Source organism: Saccoglossus kowalevskii, chromosome 8 (assembly GCF_978046115.1).
Source record: "Saccoglossus kowalevskii chromosome 8, keSacKowa6.1, whole genome shotgun sequence".
Classification (NCBI taxonomy): domain Eukaryota; kingdom Metazoa; phylum Hemichordata; class Enteropneusta; family Harrimaniidae; genus Saccoglossus; species Saccoglossus kowalevskii.
The window spans coordinates 40,658,210-40,676,895 of NC_140648.1; the positions used below are offsets into that span (position 1 = coordinate 40,658,210).

Sequence of the window (18,686 nt, forward strand, 5' to 3'; positions counted from 1 at the left end):
TTGTAACCCACAATTATTCAGGTCTGTCTATTGTCCTACAGCATCCATGTACATTCATTGATATGTGATGTATAGTACCTGAGATATCAGTGTGAAAGTTGGTTAATTATGCAAATTAGGTGATTAATATGCACAAATATTTACCGGAAACTAATTGGGTCTGCATAATTCTAGATTCATTGAAATGTAAATGATTAGTACTTTAGATATCAGTAGAAAAGCTGAAAATTAATTATGCAAATTAGGTAATTAATATGCACAATTATTTACCCTAAAACTAATCAGGTCTCTGCATAGTCCTAAAGGATCTATGTACCAAGTTTCATTGAAATGCGATGATTAGTACTTGAGATACCCATGGAAAAGCTGAAAATTAACTAATTATGCAAATTAGGTGATTAATATGCACAAATATTTATCGAAAACAATCAATCTCTGCATAGTCCTTGAGTATGTAAGTACCAAGTTTCATTGAAATGTAATGCTAACTACTTATATCAAATGCTGAAAATTAATTAATTATGCAAATTAGGTAATTAATATGTACTGATATTACCATAAAAACTATCAGGTCTGTGCAGTGTCGTATGACATCTATGTACCAAGTTTCATTTGAAATGTGATGATTAGTACTTGAGATATCAGTGGAAAAACCGAAAATTGACTAATCATTATGCAAATTAGGTAATTAGTATCCACGGATTATTACCAAAAACTAATCAAAACCTAGCATTAGTTCAGAGCATCTATGTACCAAGTTTCATCAAAATCCAATGAGTGGTTGTTTAGATATCAGTGGAACAGTCATGGAACCACTAAAAAATAGCTAATTATCATGTAAATTAGGTAATTAATATGCACGGATTTTTACCAAAACCTAATCAAATCTGCGCATATGTTCAGAGCATCTATGTACCAAGTTTCATCAAAATCCAATGAGTGGTTCTTTAGATATCAGTGGAACAGTCATAGAACAGCTAAAAATTAGCTAATTATCATGCAAATTAGGTAATTAACGAGCATGGATTTTTACCAAAACCTAATCAAATCTGCGCATTGGCCCAGAGCATCTATGCACCAAGTTTCATCAAAAACCGATGTATGGTTCTTGAGATAGCAGTGGAACAGTCGGACACACATACACACACACATACACATGCACATACACACATACAGACACACTAACTGCAAAGACTCCCATTTTGTGCTTCGCACATGGGAGTCAAAAATTGGTGGGCTGATTTTTTATTTGTCACACCGCATTTTATTAATGTTAAATTGAGCGACTTTTATGGATTCTTTTTAGATCGTAAATGCAAATGGCGACGTTTTGAAATGACAATGTACTCAATTCTGTGCTAAAAAAATCATTTATATACAATCATTGAAGCATTGTTATATACTTTTACATAGAATAAAGTCATTAGTTGTTGTATAGTTGACTTGAACTGTTATGAACCCCCCAAGAATCAGAAATATCACAGGTTTTTCGATCGACTACGTTAACATGAACGATGCCATTTTGACAAGATTTTTTTAGCGATGTCAGCATGTTGGCACGCGAAGTTTTTTCCCTATTAAAACGAGAACATTAACATAATTCCCGATATTAATCTTTGAATTGCAGGAACTGGATGTTTATGAGTTGGTAGGCTGGTGGTGATGCATATCAGGGTTCAAAAAACCCAAATTTCATAGTGATAATTTTGTTTACATGTTTGTTTATGTTGTGGTTGCCCGAATTTTAAGTCAAAGTGAAGTCATACAATGAGGTATCGCTTTGCATGACGGTAACTTTTGAAGGTATTGTAATCTGTCTGACTTCCTGACTCCCTCGGCCCGCGTGTGAACGGTTTGTTTACCCGCACTGCGGTTCGAGACAAAAGAACGCTAGTCGTTTCCAGACCGGGGATAGAGGGACTGTGTTTGAATATTTGTCTGTGCATCGTCTTATGTATCTATGCAAGTTTCATTGAATTGTGATGATTAGTACTGGAGATATCAGTGGAGAAGCCAAAAATTGACTAATCATTATGCAAATTAGGTTAATTATATGCATGAATTTTTACCCAAAACTAATCACATCTGTGCATTAGTACAGAGCATCTATGTACAAAGTTTCAACAAAATCTAATGAATGGCTCTTTAGATATCAGTGGAACAGTTAAGGAACAGCTAAGAAACAGCTAAAAATTAGCTAATTATCATGCAAATTAGGTAATTTAATATGTATAGATTTCAACCAAAACCTAAACAAATCTGCACCCAGAGCATCTATACACCAAGTTTCATTAAAAACCAACAAACGGTTCTTGTGATGTCAGTGGAGCGGACAGACACACAAACATACATACACACTCACACACACACACACATACTTGTATTGCTATATGTTCCGAGGACTTCATTGGATTAACTTTTAATATAGTTTTATTAACTTTTAATATAGTTGCGATATGAACTCGATTAAAAGGCGTTCCTATATAGGGTTGCGTTTTAATTGGAGTTTAATTAAACTCAATTACAATGCAATACAATGGAGAATTGCATTTTAATTAAGTTTAATTAAACAAGAGCTGAATATCCCGTGACTGAACATAGAAATGTTTGCGAAGCTTAGGTTTAGTATCGGGGGGTAAGGTATGGTACAATTATATTAATATAACGTGAACCATACCTTCCCCCGATACTAAACCTAAGCTACGCAAAACGTATTAATAATCGAATTAACTATTAATATAAATTATGTTTTCCGAGGACTATGAAAAAGGTCCTCGGAAGGTGTGTATGTCCTCGGAAGTTGCTATATATCTGTATTTTTGTCCTCGCAACATATAGCAATCCAAGTACACACACACACACACACACACACACACACACACACACACACACCCACCCACACACACTCACACACATATACAGAGAGGGTACCTGCAAAGACTCCCATTGTGTGCTTCGCACACGGGAGCCAACAAAATCAGCCATTGAATACATGTATAATGAACATATAAAATATATAGAATTTGAACATCGTCGGTCAAAGCATGTCAGAGATATGGCTCTTGAAGCCCATTCATTAAAACAAAATGGCCACTAGTCAGCCACTCTGAATCTGATCTAAAAATTAAAATAACGTGCATCAGGAACCCATAATGTCTAATGTATGTACCAAGTTTGAACAAAATCCATCCATAAACGCCAGAAATGCTTAATATTTGATGATTTTTTTTAGCACAAAAATGGCCACCATTCGGCCATTTTTAATAGGATCATCAACCCAATATATCTGTATATCTATGACATGATGTATAATGAATATTTAAAATTTGAACATAATCAGTCACAGCAAGTCAGAGATATGGCACTAGAACCACATTTATTAAAACAAAATGGCCACCAGTCAACCATTTAAAATCTTGTCTGAAATCAAAATGATGTGCATCAAGGTCCTATAATGTCCAACGTATATACCAAGTTTGAACAAAATCCATCTGTAAACAGACGAGAAATGCTTGATTTTGATGATTTTTAGAACAAAAATGGCCGCCATTCGACCATCTGAAATCAGATTGTGAAACAAATTGACGTGCATATGTATAATATCATGCACGCACCAAGGTCAAAACATAAGTCCTCGTTTTCGGACTGTGTCCGAACGAGGACTAACAAGTCATTGTTAATGACAAAGTCCCTGTTGCAATTAGGGGTAATATTATTCAAGGCTAAGAGTAAGATATGGCCAAATATGGCCAAAAAGCAAGATAGCTGCAAGTCTGTTGTCTTTTATCTGATCAAAAATTGAATTGTTATGGACATGTATTGCTACATGCAATCAAACCGGATATGCAAATCACTGATCATGTGACCAAGTAAATTGTTTCTGAGCACATTTGTAGTGTATGGTCAGTAATTGAGTGAATAATAGACTAATCTAGCACTAGTATCAACAGAAAATCACATTTATTAAATAACTTTAATTTTACATATGAGATAACAAATTGAAAGGCACTTTACAATTTAATGATAATGAAGGATAAGTCAAACATGAATGTGTACCAAGTGACTAACATACAATGTATTTTTGACAATATACAACTTTGGAGTGTCTGTTAAAGTTAACGCACACACATAGTTGCAATCTGTTGTATAAGCTAATATGTATCTCTCAAGAAATCTTGCCATTCATGAATTTATTTGCAGCCAGACTCAATCATGTTATCCTAAATGATCTCAGCGAAATATCATGAGTAATTATTGAAAATAAATTTGCTAATCAAACAATTGACATAAATATTTTTTAATCAATAACTAAACAGGACAAGTTTTTTTTTTAAATGCATTGATTGGTTCTTCACATACTGGTGGAGAAGCATATTTGTAATTAACCAGGCCTTTGCATTGTCCCAGAGCATTATGTACCGAGTTTCATTAAAAAAAGATGATTGGTTCTTGAGATGTATGTAATGGTGAAACAGACAGATATATACACACAGGGTGTGCAAAGCAACAAGATCAGGAAGGTTCCACCTATGTACATGCATATCCACATGCTGTCCAAGGCACAAAAGTTATATTCTGATAGTCACAGTATAATATTGCAGATCTATCTTGGAACACTGCCAAAAGTGGATAAAGTTGGTTCTCAAAAGATTTGACTTGCATGTTAAGAATCAACAATTCATAACATAAGAGCTTAGAAGTTGAGTTATGCTTGGACTGTACTGTATACATAAAAGAGCTGAAAGTGGTAGTGAGGAGAGCAGATTTGCATGGAGTACCTCTATGAAAAAATGTTTTATTGCATTTTACAAATACCATGCAATTTACATACATGCATATTAATGTTAAATGGCATGAAATCGGCACAGGAATGCCTGTTCTGTTTCATTTTTGGGGGGCGAGGAAGACAAAAATGGCATGCATATGGTTGAATGTCAACAATGCATATGTATACTATTATGTCTTGTCTTGCCAAGTCATGTCGGAGAGATGAATGAACTGAAAAGTCCCCATTTTAAACTTCATATATTAGGCAGGGACTAACAAATACCAGACAACATTTCATCTTTCTCTCATGTGTACACAAAGCATGAAGTAAAATAGCATTGCAATTTGATGGTATAAATTAATAATTATAACATTTGTACCCAAAATATCGCTACAAATAATTAATACTATGTAGCTCTAATTAATTGCAAAAAACTAAATTGGATTAAAACTGATGCAGTAACCACTCATTAGATGTAATTTCCATAATACATATTAAGAATATGGTTCCATTAATTGTGATATTGATAACCCAAACCCTAAATTTTCTGTTTCACTATTTTTTTATTTTTATCTACCATCAGTGCTTTTACAAAGGTCTTTCTAAGTCATTTGTTAACATTGGCATTTAGGAAAAAAAAGACATGAATGTCACAGTCCCTGTCATTTAATTCTAAAATACTTGTGTTAAAATAATACATGAAACATCTGCAAACAAGAGAATTAATATGTACTCTATGTGGGTACAACTCATCATAAAGTGATTTCCCTCAATCTAGTATTGTACTGATAACTGAAAACTTCTATTGACCCATGTCCAAAATCTCAGAGTACACAAGTGCAACTAAACTATGTCTCATACATGCTCAAGAAACTGCATTCATAAATCTGAGTAAACCTTGATGTATCTTTAATAACAACTTGCCTTCTTTGTTAATTAAGGTCTTTGTATATTACCAGGACCTGGGTTTGTTTCAGTATCACCACTATAATTGCCATCAAAATGTAGCCCCCCCCCCCTCCACAGTTTCCACTGATATTCAGTAATGGTATGACCCATTTATCCATGACCCTGGCAACTGGAGCTATATTTAGACCACATGTGTCAATGTGCCTGGCCAATATTTATAAACAGTAACTGCAAGTGTTTTCACTGATCTTCAACTTTATGATTAGGTATCAGTGATGGCTCTTAATAATCTGACCACTTATTTTCAAGATTTTCTTTTCATATAAAACCAAACTAAAACCAGACTGTCCATTTCTGTCACTGATTCAGATCAAGGTCATGACTGAAAACCCTAGCATTACCATCTAACATAATTATTTATTCTGAGCATGCTCAGTTGTTCTCTCAGTGTTGTTGGGAGAGGTATGATGAAAATCGTGAAAAAGACCCCTTAGGACTTTCAGATCTGGGAAAAAAAATGATGTGCATATTCAACAGAGACTTGTTCATCAACCTGTCAAGTTTCATTGTCACATCATCTACTGTACACATAAGCATGTCCCACCTCAAGCCATACATACCTGTCACATCATCTACTGCACACATTAGCATGTCCCACCTCAAGCCATACATACCTGTCACATCATCTACTGTACACATTAGCATGCCCCACCTCAAGCCATACATACCTGTCACATCATCTACTGTACACATTAGCATGCCCCACCTCAAACCATACATACCTGTCACATCATCTACTGTACACATTAGCATGCCCAACCTCAAGCCATACATACCTGTCACATCATCTACTGTACACATTAGCATGTCCCACCTCAAGTCACACATACCTGTCACATCATCTACTGTACACATTGGTATGCCCCAGATCAAGCCTTACATACCTGTCACATCATCTACTGTACACATTAGCATGCCCCACCTCAAGCCATACATACCTGTCACATCATCTACTGTACACATTAGCATGCCCAACCTCAAGCCATACATACCTGTTACATCATCTACTGTATACATTAGCATGTCCCACCTCAAGTCATACATACCTGTCACATCATCTACTGTACACATTAGCATGTCCCACCTCAAGTCATACATACCTGTCACATGATCTACTGTACATATTAGCATGTACCACCTCAAGTCACACATACCTGTCACATCATCTACTGTACACATTAGCATGCCCCACCTCAAGTCATACATGCCTGTCACATCTACTGTACACATTAGCATGCCCCACATCAAGCCATACATACCTGTCACATGATCTACTGTACACATTAGCATGTCCTACCTCAAGTCACACATACCTGTCACATCATCTACTGTACACATTAGCATGCCCCACCTCAAGTCATACATGCCTGTCACATCATCTACTGTACACATTAGCATGTCCTACCTCAAGTCACACATACCTGTCACATCATCTACTGTACACATTAGCATGCCCCACCTCAAGTCATACATGCCTGTCACATCTACTGTACACATTAGCATGCCCCACATCAAGCCATACATACCTGTCACATGATCTACTGTACACATTAGCATGTCCTACCTCAAGTCACACATACCTGTCACATCATCTACTGTACACATTAGCATGCCCCACCTCAAGTCATACATACCTGTCACATGATCTACTGTACACATTAGCATGCCCCACCTCAAGCCATACATACCTGTCACATCATCTACTGTACACATTAGCATGCCCAACCTCAAGCCATACATACCTGTCATATCATCTACTGCACACATTAGTATGTCCCACCTCAAGCCATACATACCTGTCACATCATCTACTGTACACATTGGTATGCCCCAGATCAAGCCTTACATACCTGTCACATCATCTACTGTACACATTAGCATGCCCCACCTCAAGCCATACATACCTGTCACATCATCTACTGTACACATTAGCATGCCCCACCACAAGCCATACATACCTGTTACATCATCTACTGTATACATTAGCATGTCCCACCTCAAGTCATACATACCTGTCACATCATCTACTGTACACATTAGCATGTCCCACCTCAAGTCATACATACCTGTCACATGATCTACTATACACATTAGCATGTCCCACCACAAGTCACACATACCTGTCACATCATCTACTGTACACATTAGCATGCCCCACCTCAAGTCATACATACCTGTCACATGATCTACTGTACACATTAGCATGTCCTACCTCAAGTCACACATACCTGTCACATCATCTACTGTACACATTAGCATGCCCCACCTCAAGTCATACATACCTGTCACACCATCTACTGTACACATTAGCATGTCCTACCTCAAGTCACACATACCTGTCACATCATCTACTGTACACATTAGCATGCCCCACCTCAAGTCATACATGCCTGTCACATCATCTACTGTACACATTAGCATGCCCCACCTCAAGTCATACATGCCTGTCACATCATCTACTGTACACATTAGCATGCCCCACATCAAGCCATACATACCTGTCACATGATCTACTGTACACATTAGCATGCCCCACCTCAAGTCATACATGCCTGTCACATCATCTACTGTACACATTAGCATGTCCTACCTCAAGTCACACATACCTGTCACATCATCTACTGTACACATTAGCATGCCCCACCTCAAGTCATACATGCCTGTCACATCATCTACTGTACACATTAGCATGCCCCACATCAAGCCATACATACCTGTCACATGATCTACTGTACACATTAGCATGTCCTACCTCAAGTCACACATACCTGTCACATCTACTGTACACATTAGCATGCCCCACCTCAAGTCATACATACCTGTCACATGATCTACTGTACACATTAGCATGTCCTACCTCAAGTCACATACAAGTCACATGATCTACTGTACACATTAGCATGCCCAACCTCAAGCCATACATACCTGTCACATCATCTACTGTACACATTAGCATGCCCAACCTCAAGCCATACATGCCTGTCACATCATCTACTGTACACATTAGCATGCCCAACCTCAAGCCAAACATACCTGTCACATCATCTACTGTACACATTGCTATGCCCCAGATCAAGCCTTACATACCTGTCACATCATCTACTGTACACATTAGCATGTCCCACCTCAAGCCATACATACCTGTCACATCATCTACTGTACACATTAGCATGTCCCACCTCAAGCCATACATACCTGTCACATCATCTACTGTACACATTAGCATGCCCCACCTCAAGCCATACATACCTGTCACATCATCTACTGTACACATTAGCATGCCCCACCTCAAGCCATACATACCTGTGACATCATCTACTGTATACATTAGCATGTCCCACCTCAAGTCATACATACCTGTCACATCATTTACTGTACACATTAGCATGTCCCACCTCAAGTCATACATACCTGTCACATGATCTACTGTACACATTAGCATGTCCCACCTCAAGTCACACATACCTGTCACATCATCTACTGTACACATTAGCATGCCCCACCTCAAGTCATACATACCTGTCACATGATCTACTGTACACATTAGCATGTCCTACCTCAAGTCACACATACCTGTCACATCATCTACTGTACACATTAGCATGCCCCACCTCAAGTCATACATACCTGTCACATCATCTACTGTACACATTAGCATGTCCTACCTCAAGTCACACATACCTGTCACATCATCTACTGTACACATTAGCATGCCCCACCTCAAGTCATACATGCCTGTCACATCATCTACTGTACACATTAGCATGCCCCACCTCAAGTCATACATGCCTGTCACATCATCTACTGTACACATTAGCATGCCCCACATCAAGCCATACATACCTGTCACATCATCTACTGTACACATTAGCATGCCCCACCTCAAGTCATATATGCCTGTCACATCATCTACTGTACACATTAGCATGCCCCACATCAAGCCATAGATACCTGTCACATGATCTACTGTACACATTAGCATGCCCCACCTCAAGTCATACATGCCTGTCACATCATCTACTGTACACATTAGCATGTCCTACCTCAAGTCACACATACCTGTCACATCATCTACTGTACACATTAGCATGCCCCACCTCAAGTCATACATGCCTGTCACATCATCTACTGTACACATTAGCATGCCCCACATCAAGCCATACATACCTGTCACATGATCTACTGTACACATTAGCATGTCCTACCTCAAGTCACACATACCTGTCACATCTACTGTACACATTAGCATGCCCCACCTCAAGTCATACATACCTGTCACATGATCTACTGTACACATTAGCATGCCCAACCTCAAGCCATACATACCTGTCACATCATCTACTGTACACATTAGTATGCCCAACCTCAAGCCATACATACCTGTCACATCATCTACTGTACACATTAGCATGCCCAACCTCAAGCCATACATGCCTGTCACATCATCTACTGTACACATTAGCATGCCCAACCTCAAGCCAAACATACCTGTCACATCATCTACTGTACAAATTAGCATGCCCAACCTCAAGCCATACATACCTGTCACATCATCTACTGTACACATTAGCATGCCCCACCTCAAGCCAAACATACCTGTCACATCATCTACTGTACACATAAGCATGCCCATCTCAAGCCATACATACCTGTCACATCATCTACTGTACACATTAGCATGCCCCACCTCAAGCCAAACATACCTGTCACATGATCTACTGTACACATAAGCATGCCCCACCTCAAGCCATACATACCTGTCACATCATCTACTGTACACATTAGCATACCCCACCTCAAGCCATACATACCTGTCACATCATCTACTGTACACATTAGCATGTCCCACCTCAAGCCATACATACCTGTCACATCATCTACTGTACACATTAGCATGCCCCACCTCAAGCCATACATACCTGTCACATCATCTACTGTACACATTAGCATGCCCCACCTCAAGCCATACATACCTGTCACATCATCTACTGTACACATTAGCATGTCCCACCTCAAGCCATACATACCTGTCACATCATCTACTGTACACATTGGTATGCCCCAGATCAAGCCTTACATACCTGTCACATCATCTACTGTACACATTAGCATGCCCCACATCAAGCCATACAGACCTGTCACATCATCTACTGTACACATTGGTATGCCCCAGATCAAGCCATACATACCTGTCACATCATCTACTGTACACATTAGCATGCCCCACCTCAAGTCATACATGCCTGTCACATCATCTACTGTACACATTAGCATGCCCCACATCAAGCCATACATACCTGTCACATGATCTACTGTACACATTAGCATGTCCTACCTCAAGTCACACATACCTGTCACATCTACTGTACACATTAGCATGCCCCACCTCAAGTCATACATACCTGTCACATGATCTACTGTACACATTAGCATGTCCTACCTCAAGTCACACATACAAGTCACATGATCTACTGTACACATTAGCATGCCCAACCTCAAGCCATACATACCTGTCACATCATCTACTGTACACATTAGTATGCCCAACCTCAAGCCATACATACCTGTCACATCATCTACTGTACACATTAGCATGCCCAACCTCAAGCCATACATGCCTGTCACATCATCTACTGTACACAATAGCATGCCCAACCTCAAGCCAAACATACCTGTCACATCATCTACTGTACACATAAGCATGCCCCACCTCAAGCCATACATACCTGTCACATCATCTACTGTACACATTAGCATGCCCCACCTCAAGCCATACATACCTGTCACATCATCTACTGTACACATTAGCATGTCCCACCTCAAGCCATACATACCTGTCACATCATCTACTGTACACATTAGCATGCCCCACCTCAAGCCATACATACCTGTCACATCATCTACTGTACACATTAGCATGCCCCACCTCAAGCCATACATACCTGTCACATCATCTACTGTACACATTAGCATGTCCCACCTCAAGCCATACATACCTGTCACATCATCTACTGTACACATTGGTATGCCCCAGATCAAGCCTTACATACCTGTCACATCATCTACTGTACACATTAGCATGCCCCACATCAAGCCATACAGACCTGTCACATCATCTACTGTACACATTGGTATGCCCCAGATCAAGCCTTACATACCTGTCACATCATCTACTGTACACATTAGCATGCCCCACCTCAAGCCATACATACCTGTCACATCATCTACTGTACACATTAGCATGCCCCACCTCAAGCCATACATACCTGTTACATCATCTACTGTACACATTAGCATGCCCCACCTCAAGCCATACATACCAGTCACATCATCTACTGTACACATTAGCATGCCCCACCTCAAGCCATACATACCTGTTACATCATCTACTGTACACATTAGCATGCCCCACCTCAAGCCATACATACCTGTTACATCATCTACTGTACACATTAGCATGCCCCACCTCAAGCCATACATACCTGTCACATCATCTACTGTACACATTAGCATGCCCCACCTCAAGCCATACATACCTGTCACATCATCTACTGTACACATTAGCATGTCCCACCTCAAGCCATACATACCTGTCACATCATCTACTGTACACATTGGTATGCCCCAGATCAAGCCTTACATACCTGTCACATCATCTACTGTACACATTAGCATGCCCCACATCAAGCCATACAGACCTGTCACATCATCTACTGTACACATTGGTATGCCCCAGATCACGCCATACATACCTGTCACATCATCTACTGTACACATTAGCATGCCCCACCTCAAGTCATACATGCCTGTCACATCATCTACTGTACACATTAGCATGCCCCACATCAAGCCATACATACCTGTCACATGATCTACTGTACACATTAGCATGTCCTACCTCAAGTCACACATACCTGTCACATCTACTGTACACATTAGCATGCCCCACCTCAAGTCATACATACCTGTCACATGATCTACTGTACACATTAGCATGTCCTACCTCAAGTCACACATACAAGTCACATGATCTACTGTACACATTAGCATGCCCAACCTCAAGCCATACATACCTGTCACATCATCTACTGTACACATTAGTATGCCCAACCTCAAGCCATACATACCTGTCACATCATCTACTGTACACATTAGCATGCCCAACCTCAAGCCATACATGCCTGTCACATCATCTACTGTACACATTAGCATGCCCAACCTCAAGCCAAACATACCTGTCACATCATCTACTGTACACATAAGCATGCCCCACCTCAAGCCATACATACCTGTCACATCATCTACTGTACACATTAGCATGCCCAACCTCAAGCCATACATGCCTGTCACATCATCTACTGTACACATTAGCATGCCCCACCTCAAGCCATACATACCTGTCACATCATCTACTGTACACATTAGCATGTCCCACCTCAAGCCATACATACCTGTCACATCATCTACTGTACACATTAGCATGCCCCACCTCAAGCCATACATACCTGTCACATCATCTACTGTATACATTAGCATGCCCCACCTCAAGCCATACATACCTGTCACATCATCTACTGTACACATTAGCATGTCCCACCTCAAGCCATACATACCTGTCACATCATCTACTGTACACATTGGTATGCCCCAGATCAAGCCTTACATACCTGTCACATCATCTACTGTACACATTAGCATGCCCCACATCAAGCCATACAGACCTGTCACATCATCTACTGTACACATTGCTATGCCCCAGATCAAGCCTTACATACCTGTCACATCATCTACTGTACACATTAGCATGCCCCACCTCAAGCCATACATACCTGTCACATCATCTACTGTACACATTAGCATGCCCCACCTCAAGCCATACATACCTGTTACATCATCTACTGTACACATTAGCATGCCCCACCTCAAGCCATACATACCTGTCACATCATCTACTGTACACATTAGCATGCCCCACCTCAAGCCATACATACCTGTTACATCATCTACTGTATACATTAGCATGTCCCACCTCAAGTCATACATACCTGTCACATCATCTACTGTACACATTAGCATGTCCCACCTCAAGTCATACATACCTGTCACATGATCTACTGTACACATTAGCATGTCCCACCTCAAGTCACACATACCTGTCACATCATCTACTGTACACATAAGCATGCCCCACCTCAAGTCATACATACCTGTCACATGATCTACTGTACACATTAGCATGCCCAACCTCAAGCCATACATACCTGTCACATCATCTACTGTACACATTAGTATGCCCAACCTCAAGCCATACATACCTGTCACATCATCTACTGTACACATTAGCATGCCCAACCTCAAGCCATACATGCCTGTCACATCATCTACTGTACACATTAGCATGCCCAATCTCAAGCCAAACATACCTGTCACATCATCTACTGTACACATTAGCATGCCCAACCTCAAGCCAAACATACCTGTCACATCATCTACTGTACACATTAGCATGCCCAACCTCAAGCCATACATACCTGTCACATCATCTACTGTACACATTAGTATGCCCAACCTCAAGCCATACATACCTGTCACATCATCTACTGTACACATTAGCATGCCCAACCTCAAGCCATACATGCCTGTCACATCATCTACTGTACAAATTAGCATGCCCAACCTCAAGCCATACATACCTGTCACATCATCTACTGTACACATTAGTATGCCCCACCTCAAGCCAAACATACCTGTCACATCATCTAATGTACACATAAGCATGCCCACCTCAAGCCATACATACCTGTCACATCATCTACTGTACACATTAGCATGCCCCACCTCAAGCCAAACATACCTGTCACATGATCTACTGTACACATAAGCATGCCCCACCTCAAGCCATACATACCTGTCACATCATCTACTGTACACATTAGCATGCCCCACCTCAAGCCATACATACCTGTCACATCATCTACTGTACACATTAGCATGTCCCACCTCAAGCCATACATACCTGTCACATCATCTACTGTACACATTAGCATGCCCCACCTCAAGCCATACATACCTGTCACATCATCTACTGTACACATTAGCATGCCCCACCTCAAGCCATACATACCTGTCACATCATCTACTGTACACATTAGCATGTCCCACCTCAAGCCATACATACCTGTCACATCATCTACTGTACACATTGGTATGCCCCAGATCAAGCCTTACATACCTGTCACATCATCTACTGTACACATTAGCATGTCCCACCTCAAGCCATACATACCTGTCACATCATCTACTGTACACATTAGCATGCCCCACCTCAAGCCATACATACCTGTCACATCATCTACTGTACACATTAGCATGCCCCACCTCAAGCCATACATACCTGTCACATCATCTACTGTACACATTAGCATGCCCAACCTCAAGCCATACATACCTGTCACATCATCTACTGTACACATTAGCATGCCCAACCTCAAGCCATACATGCCTGTCACATCATCTACTGTACAAATTAGCATGCCCAACCTCAAGCCATACATACCTGTCACATCATCTACTGTACACATTAGTATGCCCCACCTCAAGCCAAACATACCTGTCACATCATCTAATGTACACATAAGCATGCCCACCTCAAGCCATACATACCTGTCACATCATCTACTGTACACATTAGCATGCCCCACCTCAAGCCAAACATACCTGTCACATGATCTACTGTACACATAAGCATGCCCCACCTCAAGCCATACATACCTGTCACATCATCTACTGTACACATTAGCATGCCCCACCTCAAGCCATACATACCTGTCACATCATCTACTGTACACATTAGCATGTCCCACCTCAAGCCATACATACCTGTCACATCATCTACTGTACACATTAGCATGCCCCACCTCAAGCCATACATACCTGTCACATCATCTACTGTACACATTAGCATGCCCCACCTCAAGCCATACATACCTGTCACATCATCTACTGTACACATTAGCATGTCCCACCTCAAGCCATACATACCTGTCACATCATCTACTGTACACATTGGTATGCCCCAGATCAAGCCTTACATACCTGTCACATCATCTACTGTACACATTAGCATGTCCCACCTCAAGCCATACATACCTGTCACATCATCTACTGTACACATTAGCATGCCCCACCTCAAGCCATACATACCTGTCACATCATCTACTGTACACATTAGCATGCCCCACCTCAAGCCATACATACCTGTCACATCATCTACTGTACACATTAGCATGCCCCACATCAAGCCATACAGACCTGTCACATCATCTACTGTACACATTGGTATGCCCCAGATCAAGCCATACATACCTGTCACATCATCTACTGTACACATTAGCATGCCCCACCTCAAGTCATACATGCCTGTCACATCATCTACTGTACACATTAGCATGCCCCACATCAAGCCATACATACCTGTCACATGATCTACTGTACACATTAGCATGTCCTACCTCAAGTCACACATACAAGTCACATGATCTACTGTACACATTAGCATGCCCAACCTCAAGCCATACATACCTGTCACATCATCTACTGTACACATTAGTATGCCCAACCTCAAGCCATACATACCTGTCACATCATCTACTGTACACATTAGCATGCCCAACCTCAAGCCATACATACCTGTCACATCATCTACTGTACACATTAGCATGTCCCACCTCAAGCCATACATACCTGTCACATCATCTACTGTACACATTAGCATGCCCCACCTCAAGCCATACATACCTGTCACATCATCTACTGTACACATTAGCATGCCCCACCTCAAGCCATACATACCTGTCACATCATCTACTGTACACATTAGCATGTCCCACCTCAAGCCATACATACCTGTCACATCATCTACTGTACACATTGGTATGCCCCACCTCAAGCCATACATACCTGTCACATCATCTACTGTACACATTAGCATGCCCAACCTCAAGCCATACATACCTGTCACATCATCTACTGTACACATAAGCATGCCCCAGATCAAGCCATACATACCTGTCACATCATCTACTGTACACATTAGCATGCCCCACCTCAAGCCATACATACCTGTCACATCATCTACTGTACACATTAGCATGTCCCACCTCAAGCCATACATACCTGTCACATCATCTACTGTACACATTAGCATGCCCCACCTCAAGCCATACATACCTGTCACATCATCTACTGTACACATTAGCATGCCCCACCTCAAGCCATACATACCTGTCACATCATCTACTGTACACATTAGCATGCCCCACCTCAAGCCATACATACCTGTCACATCATCTACTGTACACATTAGCATGTCCCACCTCAAGCCATACATACCTGTCACATCATCTACTGTACACATTGGTATGCCCCAGATCAAGCCTTACATACCTGTCACATCATCTACTGTACACATTGGTATGCCCCAGATCACGCCATACATACCTGTCACATCATCTACTGTACACATTAGCATGCCCCACCTCAAACCATACATTTACATTTTAGTAATGTAGTAAACCTATTTGCTCATCATCTCTGATCCATTACTCAATTACTCAAACAAAATTGTCAATATAACTCTGACCTCTCATCAATGAACACTACTCTGCTTCAAATTTAATTTTCTTTTCATAAGCCCATTCTAAAACACTTCTTTCTAGTACAACAATAATGCCGACACTCGATTAAACACCATCAAGAAGCCAGTAGGGACGTACAATAAAATTAATTGGATGACAAAGTCTGTAATTACTTTGTCGAGTTGCCTAACACGCAACATTTGATTGTACAAACTGATTTCCATTGGGATCACGGGAGCTTGATGCTGTCAATTCTGCCATGCCCCAGTGCAGTGGGTCCACAAGGCTGTTCCCTTGGGAACAATCTTTGGATTTAAGGCAGATCAGCTCCAGTGAGCTCTGAAATATTCTGCATGGATCACACATTCTCTGGGGCACACATTGGATATCAAAAACATGTTATCAGGAATTGACTGATACATATTACATTTCATTATAAGTCTCTCACCTTAAAAACCTTAAAACCATCTCCCAATACAACAACAGGAAATCACATAATGAATGAGCAATAGGTAAATTTCTTTCTAATGACCAAATTATTCTTTAATCTTGTGAATGTTGTTCCTCATTTGCAAGAAAGAGACCAAGAAGATATCGTAGCCTCTAACACCCACTATAAACAACCAAATTGCTCAGCCACATATACCTCTCCCAGAATGATTAATTAACACACCAACAATATCGTGAACAGTCACATGACAATATGGGTTTGCATTGATGGTAAGCAAACAGGGCTACTATAGTTATAGCCAAAGTAGCCAATACTACCAAATTCCCAAACTGTACAGCCGAATAAACAAACTGGCAGAGATACAGTGTAACATTAGGATTATATTTTTCAGATTCATCTGACAAATTGAATTAAGCAAATACAGAATGGACTTGTTATGTTTTCCTGAAATTAAATGCCATCCCATCCACTGTCAAATTTTAATATATAATTAGATTTGTTGTTCCACTGACAACCTAGCATTGAACTTTCTCATCAGGATTGAAAGTATCTTCATTGCTTACTATTGTCACCTGACTAGTTCAGTCTTGTCCAACCCACCAAGCAAGTCAAATTTATGATGTCAGCTAATCTGATGTTATTCCATGCAAAGTAAGCATTGTGACTTTGTATAATATTGAAGACGGCCTTTAGTAGGAAACCCAATGACCACTGACCTCTGAATGCATCATAAAAGCCTTACATTGTTTGAAATTCAAATTAAAAAGTGTCAAGTAAAATACAAGCAAATGGCCTCGAGTAGCTTTCATTACAACAATGACAATTATTTTTCATTTGGTAATTGTATAGGTACCAGTTCAGG

At 40.5% G+C, this 18,686-nt stretch overlaps 1 protein-coding gene and 1 long non-coding RNA gene across 3 annotated transcripts in view; both read right to left on the minus strand.

Annotated features, from left to right (window-relative positions):
- LOC100374406 (uncharacterized) overlaps positions 1-18,686 on the minus strand; it is a 179,566-nt gene that overhangs the window by 122,737 nt on the left and 38,143 nt on the right. The window lies entirely within an intron of this gene.
- On the minus strand, positions 12,171-13,450 carry LOC146740172 (uncharacterized). The gene is made up of 3 exons (XR_014930235.1): positions 13,281-13,450; positions 13,135-13,226; positions 12,171-12,381 (listed from the first exon to the last, which is right to left on the minus strand). It is a non-coding gene; the product is annotated as an uncharacterized LOC146740172 (long non-coding RNA).